Here is a 17,046-nt window from a genome sequence, read left to right as displayed (position 1 = left end):
TTTGTGACTGACCCCAGTGCTCGAAAAGGACGAGACTCCCCGGTTCTTGCAGCCCCAGGGATGACGAGGGGGAAGGTTGAGGGGGAGCAGATCATGCAATGAACTCCTGCCAGTGTGTGTAGCTTGCACTCCCTGCTCCCCCGTGGGGGGAGGAGGAGCTGCTCTGGCTGGGGCAGGAATGGGGAGAGACCAAACAAGTTGGTTAGTGAGAGGCTGCCTTGACCCCAGACTCACATCTGCTCCCCGCTCGGTTCCAGGATGGCCAGGCTCCTGAGGATGTTCAGGAAGAAGGCTCTGCAAACGGCTCCAGAGCCTGTGGAAAGCAGCTGCCATCTTCCCCAGGAGCCGAGCGGCCCAATCCTCCCCAATGGCGGGGAAGGAGCTCGCGGCCAGGCCAGGAGGCGGAAGTGCCCAGCCTTCTGGAAGAGGAAACCTGCTCCCGGTGCAGGCGCCGAGGTGGGAGAGGCACCGTCAAGGCCAAAATGGAGCTGGGCCAGGATGCAGCTGGGCAAGCAGGACCCAGCCCTGGTGCAGAACCGGGCAGGGTGGTTCCGAGGCTTGTTGTGTGGGCAGCAGCAGCCCCAGGAGCCCAGCCCCGATTTCCAGCAGGAGGCATCGCCCTGCCCGGTCAGTGGAGACCTTCCAGCCTTCCCAGGGCAGGAGGTGGAGGATCCCTCTCCCAGCCCCTGCAGCTCGGCCCGCTTCCTGTGGGACAACAGCAGCACCTGGAACTTGGACAGCAGCGAGGCCGACAGACGCTTCTGCTTTATTCCAGGTGAGGAGCCTGGCTGGGCTCGGAGAGGTAAGGAAGGGGCTGTGAACACTCCGGGCCCAGGCCCTCGAGCAGTGCTATAGGGGTGGGTCCCCAGCTCAGGTGTCTGGCCTGAGCCACTGAACCCCACTGACACCAGATGCTGCCACTTTATTCCTTGATGCCCCCTTGGGTTGGGGGGGAGTGTGGGAGGCACCTCCCAGGGAATCCAGGATTGTGGGTGGAGGGGTCTCTTTGCTATGGATTCCTGAAGGTCTTGGGGGCTGATGACACTGAGGCTACTTGGAATCAAATACATTTGAGATACAAGTACATAGCCCATATTCATAACTTCAAATACAAAAATGGAACGCACAGCCAGCCAAATTATAACCAGCAAATCATAACCTTGTCATAGACACCTCACACGACAACCTTTGCACAATATTTGCTGCACATATATAACAGTGGTGGCAACAATGATCCCTACGGTCCCAGTTCATATTAATAACGTCACAGAAGGCTATAGAGAAGTGGGAGAGAGGTGTCTTCCAGCCGGCGTGTCTCATCCATTTCCCCCTTGCCGCTTGGGCCGAGGTGGGAAGGGAGCGAAACATCCCCGGCTGAAGATTTTGCGCTCCACCTTGAAGATTAAGCCCAACCCCCCGGCATGGCTAGGTCAGGGGAAGATGATCTCAACTAGCTCAGTTGGTAGCACATCAAGCTCTTAATCTGAGAATCCAGGGTTCAAGCCTCTGTCTGGGCACCCAGTTTTTAATTGCCTTGTGTGCCAGGAGCCAAATGATTCCTGGTGCTTCTCTGCCAGCCACATGCAGATTCCCAGAATCCATGGCCATTTCCTGGAAAGATTCCTTTCCTCAGGAATCAGGAGAGAGGCAACATCCACATTACCAGAGGACCTCCTGCAGGCATGCTGCTGAAGGCAGCCTGACTGCCACCCTCACAGTGACTGGCAGGCCGTTCCCTGCAGCTTGCTGTCCCAGGCATGCACTTGCTGCGCTGGTGCCTGGAGCTGTCCCTGTCCCTGACCCAGGGCAGAGGACATTGGAAGCTGAACGTCCAGAGCTTGCAAGATAAAGAAGCAGGGGGGTGAGGCCTGGCGGTGTTGGCAGAACAGAAAAGCATCAGAGGGTTCTATGGCAACCAGAGGGATTGACAGAAGTCGGGGAGGGAGGAGTTGGCGGCTTTGTTCCAGCGGTCAGGCAAACACGGCAATATCAAAGAAACGAATGGTGCCAAGTCCTGCAGGGTTGCCTGTGGGATTTCCACAAGAGCATCCAGGCTGGGGAGCCAGTGATCCTGTGACTGTACAACCGGATCAAGTGACAGCTGCCCGAGTTCCATGAGATGAGGCTGCAGCTGGCCGATATGAGCGGGAGCACTGAGTGAAGGGAGGGGCGTCCTCCTCTGACATTTTTGCAGCCTGCAGGGAATGGAGACCAAGCAGGGGGATGTGGGGACTCAAGGCAGGACCCGCGGATCCCATAGTGCAGGACAACAGTCGCTGGAGGAGGAGAGAGAGTCCTGCGAGAGGAAGCTGCTGGTGGGAAGCAATAAGTGCAGAGTGCAAACCAGTCAGCCGAGAGACACAGGGGTCTAGAAAACAAAATGGGAGCAGGTTCCGTGGTGTAATGGGCAGCACTCAGGACTTTGAATCCTGGAATCTGAGTTCAAATCTCAGTGGGATCTCCTGCAGATATTGTAGTTTGCTGCAGAGTCTTGGAGCTCAATGTGTATAGTTACTTTCTACCTGGGTAAACTTCAGCAAGGTTTTTTTCTCCTCCTCATGGGTCACTGATGCCCACTGGAGATAGGTCTTTGGTCCAGCTGGCCGCTGTAGGGTGGGGTCCTAGAACTTAACAGTCTGGCTAGAGATTCCTGAGGGTTGACCTGATGGTTTGGTTTCTTGCTGCTTCGTCTGATGTCCACAACTTTGGTCCCTGTAGCTGCAGCTCTTCCTCTTGCCCACATGGCATTTAAAGGAAGGAGTGCCAGGGCCAGGCTTCCCAGGCTGGAGCCCAGCACACCTCTCCTCCTCTGGGCACCTAGAGCAGAGGCGGTTGGCGCTGACAGCTCCAAGGGAAGGCTTAAAAGCCACACAACAACCGAGGATAGGGCAAGAGGAGGGCAGGACCATGCCTATGTGTGGCCTTCAGACAGGCACAAAAACATTCAGCCAGCCTGCTCCCTGCCATGCCAAACACCCACTGAAGGCCACCCACAGACCAGCATGCGTGGCAGCTGCTGATGCTCTGTGGCCGTTATCGAAGAGGGTAGGAAAGCAGGGCCAGCCCCCCTGGTGGGGCCTCTTACCATTCCCACTCAAGGTGCTCACTTTTGCCATGGGGCAGGAGATTTTACCCCAAGAGGCTTTTCTCCAGCTGGCGAGAAGCAGAGAAACACCCAGGCTCCATGTAGCAAACCACCTCAAACACAGAGACTGGCGCACATTTGGAAGAGGGAAACTGCTCTACACACTAGCCCTGGGCAGCCACCCATTTTCTTTGGCAAGTCAGGAAGGGCAAAGGCTACACTGGAAGCACCTGGGGCTCCTGCCCCAGCCTTTGTGATGCCCATTCCCCCCAACTCCTTCCCAGGGCTCTAGCTGAAGCCAGAGCATTGGCCTGAGCAGCCAAAAAGAGGTTTCAGCCCTGAAGGGAGCAGGACTTTTAGCCCAAAGGTAAAGCTGCACAAGCACAACCACGAAGGGACTCAAACTCACAATCCCCTGATCCCAAATCAGATGCCTTATCCATTAGGCCACGGGGTCACATAAAAAAGGCACTCCAGGCACTTCTTTGGAAAAGGCAAACACTGATGCATCCAACAAAGTGGGGATTCACCCACGAAAGCTCATGCTCCAATATGTCTGTTAGTCTATAAAGTGCCACACGGCTCTTTGCTGCTTTTGCAGACGCTGTGTTTCTCAGGTCAGCTACTGGGGGGGGCCGAGACTCTCTGAGCACAAGAAGTCGAGTTCCCAGTGAGATGTGAGACTTAATTCTCTGGAGCCGGGTGCAGGGCTTTGGCAGGGAGGCTCAGGCATGGGGGACTGTGGTGCAGCAGATGCACCAGCTGTCTAGCTGCGGAGATTTAATCTTACTGAGGAGGAGGAGGAGGAATCCTGCTGATGGGCAGTGTCCAGGACCGGTGCAACCACTAGGCGAACTAGTCAGCTGCCTAGGGTGCCAAGTGGTTGGGGGAACCAAAAGCCACACTCAGATGAGGCAGTGGAGAGGAGGTAAGCTGGGGAGGGGGCTTGGGGGCGTGCGGGGAGAGGGCTTCCCGCAGCAAGTAACAAGGGCGGGGGTGTGCAGAGGAACCGCTTCCTGTCCCAGCTCACCTCTGCTCTGTTTTCTCCCCTGAGCACGCCGCCCACGCTCTAATTCTCCTCCCCTCCTATGCTTGTCGCACTAAACAGCTGATTGGCACCGCAAGCCTGGGAGGCAGGAGAAGTGGAGCAGTGCCGGCGTGCTCAGGGGAGAAGGCAGAGCAGTGGGGAGCTGGGGCTGGGAGATGCTGCAGGAGGGGCAGCCTGGCTCTTCCCCATGGTCCCTGCCCCTGCTCCGCCCCAGTCCCGCCCTCCTGCCCCTGCACTCACTGCATAGTAAATAGAGTGACCCAGCCCCAGCCTGGTCCACTCCCCTGGTTCCCAGCCATGCCGCCAGCAAGTGCTGTGGGGTGGTTCCCCCCTCCCCCCAAACTTGGGAGCCATGGAAGTTCTATGGCCCTGGGTCTCTCATCCCTCCATCCCTCCCCTGCCCCCAATATCCCTCCTGGGCTCTGTGGGGCTGGGTCTCTCTCTCTGCCCCTGTGCTCCCCACTGCACAGCATGTCCTGGGAGAGACTCAGTTTCCCTGGATCAACATTTCACCACTCCACACATGTCTCTTCTGTTCCCCACCTCACTCCACCCCACCTCATTTTCCCTGCACTCCAGGATGGGTCTCTGCCAACCTCCTCTCCTATCCTCCTGACCCCAATATCTCCTGCCCCTATGGGAAACGGGGCTGGGTCTCTCCCTCCCTTCATCCGCTCTCCCAATATCTCCCTGCCCCATGGGTCTATAAGGCTGGGTCTCTCCGTCCCCCATTCTCCCCTCATCCCCTCCCCCAATATCTCCCTGCCCCAGGCTGTGACGTGCTATGATGTGTGCTGGGGCTGTGACGTGCTGGGGCCAGGGCTGGGTTTTGCCACCCCAAGCGGCGGGGAAAAAAATACAACCACGATCGCAATCGGCGGCTGCTCCATTGCGCTGCCTTATTCTTCAGTGGCAATTTGGTGGCAGCTCCTTCCCTCCGAGAGGGACCGAGCTACCTGCTGCCGAATTGCTGCCAAACAGTCGGACGTGCCGTCCCTTCCCCTTGGCCGCCCCAAGCACCTGCTTGCTGAGCTGGTGCCTGGAGCCGGCCTGGCTGGGGCTGTGACGTGCTGTGACCTGCTCACTCCCCAAGGGCAACTCACTCCCTTGAAACCAGCAGGAGAGAAGGTGTCACGTGTCCGTGGGTGGGGTTATGCAGATGAGCAGTGACTGGCTTCAGTACTGGGAGCAGCGAGATGAACTGAAGGAGCCGGGCAGAGAGAATTCTCTGTGTGTGGACAGAATCCGGTGTGAGGAGTTCGTGTGGGGAGTGCCTGCACCAGAGTCACTTCGGGGCAGTGATTGCCACTGAGCTACGTAGTGAGAAAAGGTGTGTGAATGGGGTGTGTTGCCTGGCTGGGAGCAGCTTGTGGTGATAAGAAAAGGGGTGGGAGCAAGAGGTCCTGTCCTAGCAGGGGGTGTATAGCCTGAGAGAGTGTTTTGTGGGTGCAAGTAGGTTTGGGGGCTTTTTGCAATGACAAGGGGCGTCTGCAGCTAGAACCCTCCTAACCCCACTAGTTTTCTCTGTGTTGGGGGGTCAGATTCTGTGATGTCACATTCCCTGGGGGAGAAGTTTGAATCATAACTCCAGAGTGGGAGAACAACTCCCCCGACTCCTGCTCAGTCTCCACTAGGGGGCTGGGCTGGGCTCTCGAGGGAGGGAAGCACAGGGAAAAACAGTCTCCCCTATGGAACCCAGGAGCCCTGGATCCCAGTCCCCCTCCTCTAGACCCCTTCCACTTCCAGAGCCAAGGATAGAACCCAGGGGTCCTGGTGTCCAGCCCCTCCCTGCTCTGACCACTAAACCCCACTGCCCTCCCAGGGTGGTGCAGGGGTCACTGGGTCTGTGTCCCAGCTCTGCTAAGGGCCTTGAGTGATTTTCCCAAAGTGCTTCCTTCTGAATCTAGCCGACGAAGTGGGAATTCACGCACGAAAGCTCATGCTCCAATACGTCTGATGGTCTATAAGGTGCCACAGGACTCTTTGCTGCTTGTAAAGATCCAGCACATCTGCCCTCTCTACCCGGTCACTGCCCACCCTCGTGTGGGGGCACCAGCACTGTGCCGAGTAGTGATGGACAATTGTCCAAGCTGGCCCAGGGGAGACGTGTGTGTCCCTGCTGCCTTCTGCTGAGCCCTGCTCTGTGTGTGTGTGCATCTGTGACACTGTATCAGTGTGTTGCTAGGCTAACCAGTAGGAAATGGCTTTGCAGGATTTTGTATTCTGCAGCAAGTGACACACACACACACAAACACACAAAGGGACTCACACAATCCCAAGAATACTCACATACAACACACCCAGAGGGACATTTTAGTCCAACCCCCAGAGAGAGAAACATTCACACCCCCAGCCACACTCACAATAACCCCTCACACACACCATAACATTCACAGTTGTGCTCAGAGACACAACTGCACGCAGTTCACTCCCACTGCTCCAAATACAAGGACCTCCTGCCCCACACAGCATGTGCCAAGGCCTGTTGAACTCACTGCCACGAGACAGCTACCAATGAGAATGACCCCCTCGTGCTCGATCATCTGCTTGGCCCCCCACTCCCTCTCGGGGCACGCTGTGCGGCATGGCTGGGGATTGTGCAATAGCAGGCTGGGGCCGGGTCACTCCACTTCCTGCAGGAAGTAGGCAACCCCCTGTCACCCACAGAGGCCTGGGACCAGCCCCCCTCTGCTTCCCCACACACAGGCCTGGGGCCTCAGCCTGCTCTGCTCCCCTGGTTCCCAAGTTTGGGGAGAGAGGGGAACTGCCCCACAGCACTCGCCGGCAGCATGGCTGGGAGCCAGAGGAGTGAACCATGCAGTGAGTACAGGGGCGGAGGGGCGGGAGGGCAGGGCTGGGGCGGAGCAGGGGCGGGGGCCATGGCAAAGAGCCAGGCAGCCGCCCCTACAGCAGCTCCCCAACCCAGCTCACCTCCCCCTGCCTTCTCCTCTGAGCACGCTGGTTCCGCTCCACTTCTCCCGCCTCCCAGACTTGCGGTGCTAATCAGCTGTTTAGTGCGGCAAGCCTGGGAGGGGAGGAGAATTAGAGCGGGGGCAGCATGCTCAGGGGAGACGATGGAGCAGAGGTGAGCCGGGACAGGGAGCAGTTCCCCTGCATGCCCCCACCCCCATTACTTGCTGCGGACAGCCCTCTCCCCACACACCCCCCAGCTAACCTCCACTCCTACCCTGCCTCTTCCCCCAAAACCCCTCCTCCCGCTCACTGCTCTCGGCCCCCTCCCCACCCTTACTCACTCTTACGGTCATTACAAAGTGGCAAGGCAGAGCCCTCCCATTTTTAAAAGTCCTGGGGTGTTGTTCACCCCCTTTCAGGCACCCCTGGGTCTCAGCACTTCACACAGCTCTCCCTGATTTCAGCTGTTAGTGAGGGAGCCTCACTGCTAGCGCAGACTGGGCAGTTTGTTGGATGAGAGACGCTGTCCCAAAGCAGGACGAATGCTCAGACCTGGTGATCAGTGATTTCAGATCTGTTGGTCTGCAGCAAGACTCTACAGTGAGTCTCAGTCAGCTCTGTTATTACACAGGGACGAACAAAAGGGTCAAATGGTGCCTGGAATCCTTAAGAAGAATCCACCCCACCAAGTACAACACTTGTTGATACCAGCTCCTAACCCCACTGAGAATGTTTTGGGGTCACTCCTTGCCTTTATCAACATAGGGGACTCAGAGACTAGGAATTAACAGGTGCTCCAGTGGCACAATTGATTAGCACACAATACTTATAGGGCATTGCTGAGGTTGTGAGTGCAAACCTCCCCTGGATCACTGGTTTTCATTAGCCAAATGGCTTCACCCCCTCATTTGGCCCTATGGAATGTAGAATTCTAGCCCTGGGGACATTGAAGCAACGTAAGAATCAAAAATACTCCTTCACTTATTACCTCTTCTCCAGAGTGCAGGTCAGAATCTACAATCCTTTCTCCCCCACTAGCCCCTGTGCCAGGATCCCTCAAGCAGAGCCTGGAGTCCTGCGCATCCTTGACCCCTGAGCCTGGAGGGAGAGGAGCAAGGAGCCATTGTTAGAGGACTTTCCCTTCCCCTGCCCGCTTCCCTGGCTCTTGTCACACAGACAGCAAGCAGCAAAAGACCAGAAGTCCGAAGCGCAGACAGAAGGATGTTTACTGGGGTTAGTTTCCAAGCAAGCAGATTCCAACGCCCTTCACACCAGTCAGGCTGATCTCTATACACGGACAGAGTCCGTTCCCCAGTGTTTCCTACCCAGCTCTGACACCACAGAGCGTTTACCCCACATCCCTACAGACAAATCTTTCCTGGGTGTCCGGCTGGTGAGTCTTGCCCACATGCTCAGGGTTTAGCTGATCACCATATTTGGGGTCAGGAAGGAATTTTCCTCCAGGGAAGATTGGCAGAGACCCTGGGGAGTTTTCACCTTTCTCTGCAGCGTCGGGCACGGGTCACTTGCTGGAGGATTCTCTGCACCTTGAAGTCTTTAAACAATGAGTTGAGGACTTCAGTAGCTCAGACATATGTCAGGGGTTTGTTACAGGAGTGGGTGGGTGAGAGTCTGTGGCCTGCGTTGTGCAGGAGGTCGGACTAGACGATCTTAATGGTCCCTTCTGACCTTAAAGTCTATGAGTCTATGAGCTCTGACACTGCAGAGTGTTTACCTCACGTCCCCCTTCCCAGCTCCGACAGTCCAGAGCCTTGCCTGTGTCCCTGTTCCCCGTTCCCTATTCCCATCCCCCCGTTAGCAAGCATGATTCCAATTTCCCCGCCCACTGCCTGTTTGACCCCAGTTTATACAGTAATATTCTCAGCGAGACCTTAACCAATCATTTTACTGAAATGTAATTAACCAGTTCTAACCTATTGTAACAGAATTCTCTAACCAATTACATCTTAGTCCCCTAATTAACTTACACCCAGTAAAATTAATTCTGCAGCAGTCAGAAAGAATTAGATTACCAGACAGATTGACAACAGAAAAGCGGGGGCCATAAAGATAAACTCTACAGAAATGACGGTTTCACAACCACAACCATTGAGAAGAGATTTCTTGCCAGACCGGATGCTCCCTTAAGATCTGTTTCTTTATCTGGTGGTGATGGACACTATTGGGACAGGATCATCTTCCTAACAGCCCAACCCCACCTTAGTTCAGTGTGACGGGTTTGGGAGGTGAGGATGTGACCGTTCACTTCCCAGTGTATGGCTGCCCCTGCTGCTTAGCCAAAGGCCTTAGCCTACTGTCAAGGTTTTTTCCCCACTCTGAACTTTAGGGTACAGATGTGGGGGACCTGAATGGACCCTTCTAAGCTTAATTACTAGCTTAGATATGGTAACACTGCCACCATCCAGAAGTTAGTGGCTGGATCACTCCCTGTCCCCCCAAAACATTTCCCTCCCTGGGCAGCCTTGAGAGGTGTCACCAATTCCCTGGTGATCACAGATCCAAACCCCTTGGATCTTAAAACAAGGAGAAATTAACCATCCCCACTCCTTTTCCCCTACCAATCCCTGGTGAGTCCAGACCCAATCCCCTTGGATCTTAAAACAAGGAAAAATCAATCAGGTTCTTAAAAGAAAAAACTTTTAATTAAACAAAGAAAGATAAAAATCATCTCTGTAAAATCAGGATGGAAAATACTTTTCAGATTTATATAGCCCAGAGGAAACCCCTCTAGCCTTAGGTTCAAAGTTACAGCAAGCAGAGGTAAAATCCTCTCAGCAAACAAGGATCATTTACAAGTTGAGAAAACAAAAATAAGACTAACATGCCTTGCCTGGCTAATTACTTACAAGTTTGAAACATGAGAGACTGATTCAGAAAGATTTGGAGAGCCTGGATGGACGTCTGGTCCCTCTTAGTCCCAAGAGCGAACAACCCCCAAAACAAAGAGCACAAACAAAGACTTCCCTCCACCAAGATTTGAAAGTATCTGTCCCCCATTGGTCCTCTGGGCAGGTGTCAGCCAGTTTTATGGAGCTTCTTAATCCTTTACAGGTAAAAGAGACATTAACCCTTAACTATCTGTTTATGACACCTACGAACAAGGGCTCAGACTCTCCTAGGGAGAGAATGCCCAGACAGGCAGACTGGGACTTTGGTTCTTTGTTTTATACCCCTGTCACTAGCTGAGTGATAAAAATACACCTAAGTTCTTAAAGTCTAGGACTGTACAAGCAGCCTGAATAGCTCTATTCTAACAGCCATCGGTCCCTGTGGAAAAGTCTATTCAGGGTTGTCCCTAGACATTTTGGTGCCCTACACAACACCCCATCCCCCAGTCCGAGCTGGCAGAGCGGAGCAGGCTAGGGCCAGGTCACTCCATTTCCGGCCGCCCGGTAATTGCAGGGCAGGCCAGACCCCACACTCACGGGGCAGTGGGAAGTGGAGTGATCCAGCCCCAGCCTGCTGCACTCTGCTCCCAGCCTTGGAATTTGGGCGGTGGGGGGAAACGCCCCCCAGCACTCACCAGCGCCGCAGCAGGGAGCTGGTGGAGCAGAGCAGGCTGGGGCCAGGTCGTTCCACTTCCCGGCGCCCGGCGAGTGCAGGATGAGACTGATCCCTCCTCCAGTCCACCGGGATGCAGCTAAGGGGAAGGGGAGGAGTGGGAGGGAGGGTAATGGAGTGGAGCAGGGGTGGGGAGAGGCAGCATGGGGGCAGAGCAGGAGTGGGGGCTTTGGGGAAGAGGCGGAGCAGGGGCAGCATTCCTGGCCGTCTCAGCCAGCTGGGGGATCGGGCTGGCCGCCGGAGCAGTACGCAGCTGCGTAGGGCACCAGGAAAAATGGGGCAACTTGGTGTCTCCACATCCTTTCACCAGGCAATGTCCCTGTAGTGTGTGCTGTCTTCATAGGTCCTTTTGCAGTCTTTCTCACCCTCCTGTTTTGAGTCTCCTGTGTCCCTGCTTTCAAGCAGAGACTAACTCTGGCTGTTCAGGAGAGGGGAGGACCATGCCTATGTGTGGCCAGCAGACAGCGACAAAGACCCCTAACCAGCCTGCTCCCTGCCATGCCAAACACCCACTGAAGGCCACCGGCAGACCAGCAGGCGAGGCGGCTGCTGATGCTCTGTGGCCAACATCAGAAGAAGGTAGGAAAGCAGGGCCAGCCCCCCGGTGTGGCCTCTGTCTGTTCCCACTCACAGTGCTCAGTTTTGCAGTGGGGCAGGAGATTTTACCCCAAAAGACTTTTCCCCAGCTGGCGAGAAGCAGAGAAACACCCAGGCTCCCAAGGTGCTATTTACCAAGCCCCCTCAAGTACAGGGACAGGGGCATATTTGGAAGAGGGAAACTGCTCTACACGCCAGCCCAGGCAGCTGCCCAGACTCTTTGGCAAGTCAGGAACAGCAAAGGATAGACTGGAAGTACTTGGGGCTCATGTCCCAGCCTTTGGGATGTCCAACACCCGACTCCTTCCCGGGGCTCTAGCTGAAGCCAGAGCATTGGCCTGAGCGACCAAGAGATTCCAGCCCTGAAGGAAGCAGGACTTTCAGCACAATAGTAAAACTGCACCAGCACAACCATGAAGGGACTTGAACTCTCAATCACCTAATCCAAAGTCATATGCTTTATCCATTAGGCCACGTGGTGACATAAGAAAAACCTCTTCAAGTACTTCTTTAGAGAAGACGGACACTGTGTATCTCAGACTTAGGTCATCTACTGACAGGGGCCAAGACACTCTGGGCACAAGAAGTCGAGTTCCCAGTGAGATGTGAGACTTAATTCTATGGAACCAGGTGCAGGACTTTGGCAGGGAGGCTCAGGCATGGGGGATTGAGGTGCAGCAGATGGACCGGCTGTCTAGGTGCAGAGATTTAGTCGCACCGAGGCACAGGAGGGAGGAGAAGGAGGAATCCTGCTGATGGTCAGTGGCTGTGCAGAAAAAAGGGTGTTGATTCCTACATCCAAAATGGGCTGGTTGGCTTGACCCTCCTCCCCTCTGCAGAGCATGGTGGGGACTGCAGCTCACCCCTTGTGGGGCAGGAGGGCACAGGTGCAGGGCGCTGGGCTCTGATGCACCTGGAAGTCAGATCCGTTGGGGTGGGGTGGGGCATTGCAGGGCAGGGCAAGGCAGGGCAGGGCCTGTGGTTTACGTTCTGCGTTGCCTGGTGCTGGGCCATTGCACAATCCCCAGCCATGCCGCACAGCGCCCCGCAAGAGGCAGGGGGGCAAGCAGATGATCCTGCACAAGGGGCGAGAGGAAATGTGGTTGGGGAGAGGAAAGGCCTTGGGTTGCACTGTGGGAGTGCAGATCAGGGGTGACACCTCAGAAACCTGCAGCAAAGGGATGGACAGGTGGGCTGCGTGGATAGAAAAGGCAGCGAGCCTAAAAGGGGAGTGGGGTCTAATGGTCAGAGCAGGTGGGGTTTGGGCTCTATCCCTGGCTCTGGGAGCAGAGGTGGGTCTAGAGGTGAGAGCAGGGGGACTGGGAGCCAGGACTCCTGGGTTCCATAGTGGCGGCTGTTTTTTCCTGTGTCTCCCTCCCTAGAGGTCCCAGCCCAGCCCCCTAGTGGAATCTGACTGGGGGAGGGGGTTGCCCTGCCACTCCAGATTCGTGATTCGAACCCCTCTCCCCACGGGCTCTGACATCACAGAATGTCCCCCCAAGTCAGAAAGTAGGAGCCCCTCCCCGCATGCAGAGGAAGCTAGTGAGATTCTAGGGGGTCTCTGGCAGAGGTGACAGCACCCACCAGACACCCACTCATGGTTGCAAGGAGAACCTCCTGTACAGCCCCCTGCTACGAGGGACCGGGGGCGCCCAGCCAGGGTCAGGAGATGTGCTCCCCCTGAGCCCCTCCCCCGTTACTCCAGGATCTGAGCATCTTCCTAATTCGCAGGGTAATTCTCCTCCCAGGCTCGTGCGAGGGTGGGAAGCGCCACCGGCCCCATTTCCAAGACGGGAGAACTGCGGCCCAGAGAGGCTGAGTGATGTGCCCAAGGATACCCAGGATGTCTGTGGCAGAGCAAAGCATGTTTCTGCCTCCTCACTCCCAGGTCTGGCCTGCTCCTGGGTCACTGGATGGTGTGGGGGGGTCCTCGGGGCAAGGGGCAGTACAAGTGGGGGCCTCAGGGGAAGGGGCAGTGCAGGAGCGGGGTCCCAGGAGAAGGAGCAGTGGGAAGGCAGGGTCTCAGGTGAATGGGTCGTGCAGGGGCAGGGTCCCAGGAGAAGGAGCAGTGGGAAGGCGGGGTCTCGGGGCAATGTGAGGGCGGGGTCTCAGGTGAATGGGTGGTGCAGGGGGGTCTCGGGGCAATGTGAGGGCGGGGAATCCGGTGAATGGGTGGTGCAGGGGCGGGGTTCCAGGAGAAGGAGCAGTGGGAGGGCAGGGTCTCAGGGGAATGTGAGGGCAGGGTCCCAGGGGAATGGTTGGTGTAAGGGTAGGGTCTCAGGTGAATGGGTGGTGCAGGGGCAGGGTCCTAGGAGAAGGAGCAGTGGGAGGGCAGTGTCTCAGAGGAATGTGAGGGGGGGTCCCGGTGAATGGGTGGTGTAAGGGTGGGGTCCCAGGTGAATGAGTGGTGCAGGGGCAGGGTCTCGGGGGAATGTGAGGGCAGGGTCCCAGGTGAATGGGTGGTGTAAGGGCGGGGTCTCAGGTGAATGGGCGGTGCAGGGGCATTGAATAGGGAGAATGGGCAGTGTGGCATTGGGGACTTCGGGGAGGAGGCAGTGTGAGGGCAGGGTCTCGGGGCAAAGGGGAAGGGTGTAGACGGGGTCTCAGGCAAAGAGGTGATGTAGGGATGGCGATTCAGGGGAATGGGTGGTGAAGGGGCGGGGACTAGAGGGAAGGGGCCGGGGGGGGGCTGGGACTGGGGGAGGGGCAGTGCAGGGGCGGGGTCTCGGGGGAAGGGGCTATGCAGGGGTGAGGTCTCAGGGAAAGGGGCGGGGACTGGGGGTAGAGGTGGTGCAAGGGCAGGACCTCGGGGGAAGGGGCGATGCAGAGATGGGGGTTAGGGGAAGGAGCAGGGCCTCGGGGGAAGGGACGATGCAGAGATGGGGGTTAGGGGAAGGGGCAGGGCCTCGGGGGAAGGGACGATGCAGAGATGGGGGTTAGGGGAAGGGGCAGGACCTCGGGGGAAGGGACGATGGAGAGATGGGGGTTAGGCGAAGGGGCAGAGCCTCGGGGGAAGGGACGATGCAGAGATGGGGGTTAGGGGAAGGGGCAGGGCCTCGGGGGGAGGGACGATGCAGAGATGGGGGTTAGGGGAAGGGGCAGGACCTCGGGGGAAGGGACGATGCGGGGGAAGGGATTAGAGGGAACAGGTGGTGCAGGGGCAGGGTTTTAGGACAATGTGAGCACAGGGTCACGGGTGAATGGGTGGTGTAGAGGCGGGATCTCAGGGGGAAGGGGCGGTGCAGGGGCAGGGACTTGGGGCAACGTGAGCACAGGGCCTCGGGTGAATGGGTGGTGCAGGGGCAGGGTCTCAGGGCAATGTGAGGGCGGGGTCCCGGGTGAATGGGTGGTGTAGGGGCAAGGTCTCAGGGGGAAGGGGCAGTGCAGGGTCAGGCTCTCGGGGGAAAGGGAAGCTCAAGGGCAGTGTCAGGGACTCTACCCCAGACGGCAAAGTTCGTTGTCTGACCGCGAGAGAGACAGGCAACACCAGCAAGGTCCGATCAAAAGCTTTTTATTGACAAGTGCACGCATCAATAGAGAGCAGCTCGTCTCCAGAGAGAACCAGCCTGCTCTTTACATCTTAGTATAAGCCTATATAGACAGTTCCGTTGCGTCATAAATTATTCACTGGAGCAACCCACCCCCTTCTTCTAACAACTAGAAACTAGACACCTTTAGTATACATGCATGCCTAAAGTTAGAAATGTAGGGGAGTTAAAAACAAACAAAGAACAAAACCAGGGAGTGAAAACAAGGAGGCTGGGAAACTAGGACTCTTATCAGTTCTTCGAAGGAGCTGCCCAAACACAGCATATCTGGTACTATGCCAGGAATGCAGCTTCTCTCTTATCTCACTTTTTCCCAGCGCTTGTGAGACATGCTGCTGCTTCTCAGTGTTTTCCACTCCGGGGATTACCCACAAACCTCTGTTAGCCTGACTTTGGTCAGGTTGGCATACCTGGTTTTGTCTGCTATATCTTTATTCAGGCCTAACAGCAGGAACTCTGGAGAAGGGGCAATGTGAGGGCGGGGGTGGGACCTTGGGGAAAGGGTGCAGGGGAGGGGTGTATTGGGGAGGCACAATGCAGGAGTGTGGATTTGGGGGAAGGGGCAGAGTGAGGGTGGCGTATTGGGGAAAAGGGGCAATGCGAAGACGGAGCCTTGGAGGAAGGGGCAGGGGCAGGGCTTTGGGGAATGGGGCAGGGATTAGGGGAACAGGTGACGTGAGGCCAGGACGTCAGGGGTAGGGGCAGTGTGGGGGCAGGACTCCAGGAGGAAGGGGCAAGGGCAGGGCTTTGGGGGGAGGGCAGAGCTTGGGGAATACGGAGGATTAAGTCCGTTCAGTGGCAGGTTTGTCTGCGGGTGACACTGGCTCTGCAAGGGGGTTAAAGCCGGGCTCACCCGAGGGAGGAGGACGGGGCTGGGTGGCCGGGCACAGCGGGAGTTCGGGGAGTGACAAGGAGCCGGTTCCAAGGCTCATCGGACACACCAGAAACCAGCTCACACCCAGACGGAGGGTTAAAGCCCCAGCGAACAAGGGGTGCTGGGAACATCCCCGCGGTGCAGACAAATGTAACAAGTCACCGGGCAGAGAGAGACCTGGCACTGACCTGCCCCCTCCCCCCCGGTCCTCGGCTTCCGCCCATGCGCGCCCCCGCCCCGATCAGCTGCTTTGTGCGGGGGGTGAAAAGGGCGAAGCGGCGCGGCACGTTCCCACGCGGAGCAGGTTAATACACTGCACGGGGGGCGGGGCTCTCTGGGGCGCGGGGCGGGGGGCGGAGTTGGAGGGGGTGTCAGGTTGACCCAAGGACCTGCCCTCACCTGGGCTCGAGAGGACGGAAGCGCCCCAGGGCAGGCTGGGAGTTGTGTTCATGGCTCGTCTCAGAGCGGAAGTGACGCACCGTTGCTCAGGCAACGCGCCCCCTCCCGGAGCACACTGGGAAGCGTAGTTTTCCCTCTCACACGCGGCCTGTATTGGAGGAGGGGCCGTTATTCGTCATTTCGTGGCGCCCCTCCCCGCTCCCTCATTGGCGGAGAGAGCGCGGGACAGACTCAGTGGGCGGGGCAAGCCTGGCCGGCTTTAGTGGGGGGGGGGGGCCAATTCGAACAGTCTCGCTGGGTCCCCGGCAGGGAAGACATAAAAACCCCCAGTACAAACCCTGCGGGGCGGTGCTCAGCGGGCGGCGCTCCCAGTCTGCGGCGGGTCCTGCACTCGCTCCCGATCTGCGGCGGCGCTGAGGGACCTGCTGCCGCAGACCCAGAGCCAGCGCAGGACCCGCCGCAGACCCGGAGCGCCGCCTGCTGAGCCAACATTAAACAGGCGCCTCCAGCCAGGGCAGAGATTCGCACTGCGTGGCCGGGATTGGGGGTTGGTCTAACGCCAGCCCTGGGGGGAGGCCTGGTTCCTGGCCCCGAGGCTTCGCTGCCCCCTTGCGCCACGGGGGCAGCCGGGGGCGGGGAGGGGCCGGGCCGAGGAGCACAGAGGCGGGACGGGGAGAGGCGGCTCCACACTGGGGTACCAGGGTCTCAGACACCCAGTTCCAGGCGCCAGGCCCAGCCCCTGCCCCGGGAGCAGCCCCGGGCCCGTGGGAGCCAGGCTGCGGGGGGCACAGGGCAGAGGCAGTGCAGAGTGAAAGGGCTTCACCCCGCCCCCCCCAGCAGGGCCTGGAGGGCAGCGGAGGGGGCGGTAAGCTGCCTGGGAGCAGCCCCACAAGCGGCAGCCTGGGGCTGCAGGGCCTTCAACCTCCCCCAACCTGCCCCCCAGTGTCCCTCCCATCCGCTGTGACTCTCCTGCCAGCACCGCCCCCTCCTCTCCTTCTGT

General features: G+C 57.7%; 1 non-coding gene across 1 annotated transcript; it reads left to right on the top strand.

Moving 5' to 3' along the window:
• The first annotated feature begins 2,389 nt into the window (after positions 1 to 2,389).
• TRNAQ-UUG (transfer RNA glutamine (anticodon UUG)) lies at positions 2,390 to 2,461 on the top strand. The gene has a single exon. It is a non-coding gene; the product is annotated as a tRNA-Gln (tRNA).
• The last annotated feature ends 14,585 nt before the right edge of the window (positions 2,462 to 17,046 follow it).

This window comes from Gopherus flavomarginatus, chromosome 16 (genome assembly GCF_025201925.1).
Source record: "Gopherus flavomarginatus isolate rGopFla2 chromosome 16, rGopFla2.mat.asm, whole genome shotgun sequence".
Lineage (NCBI taxonomy): Eukaryota > Metazoa > Chordata > Testudines > Testudinidae > Gopherus > Gopherus flavomarginatus.
The sequence above is the reverse complement of the archived record's forward strand: the minus strand, read 5'-3'. Positions and strand labels throughout refer to the sequence as shown.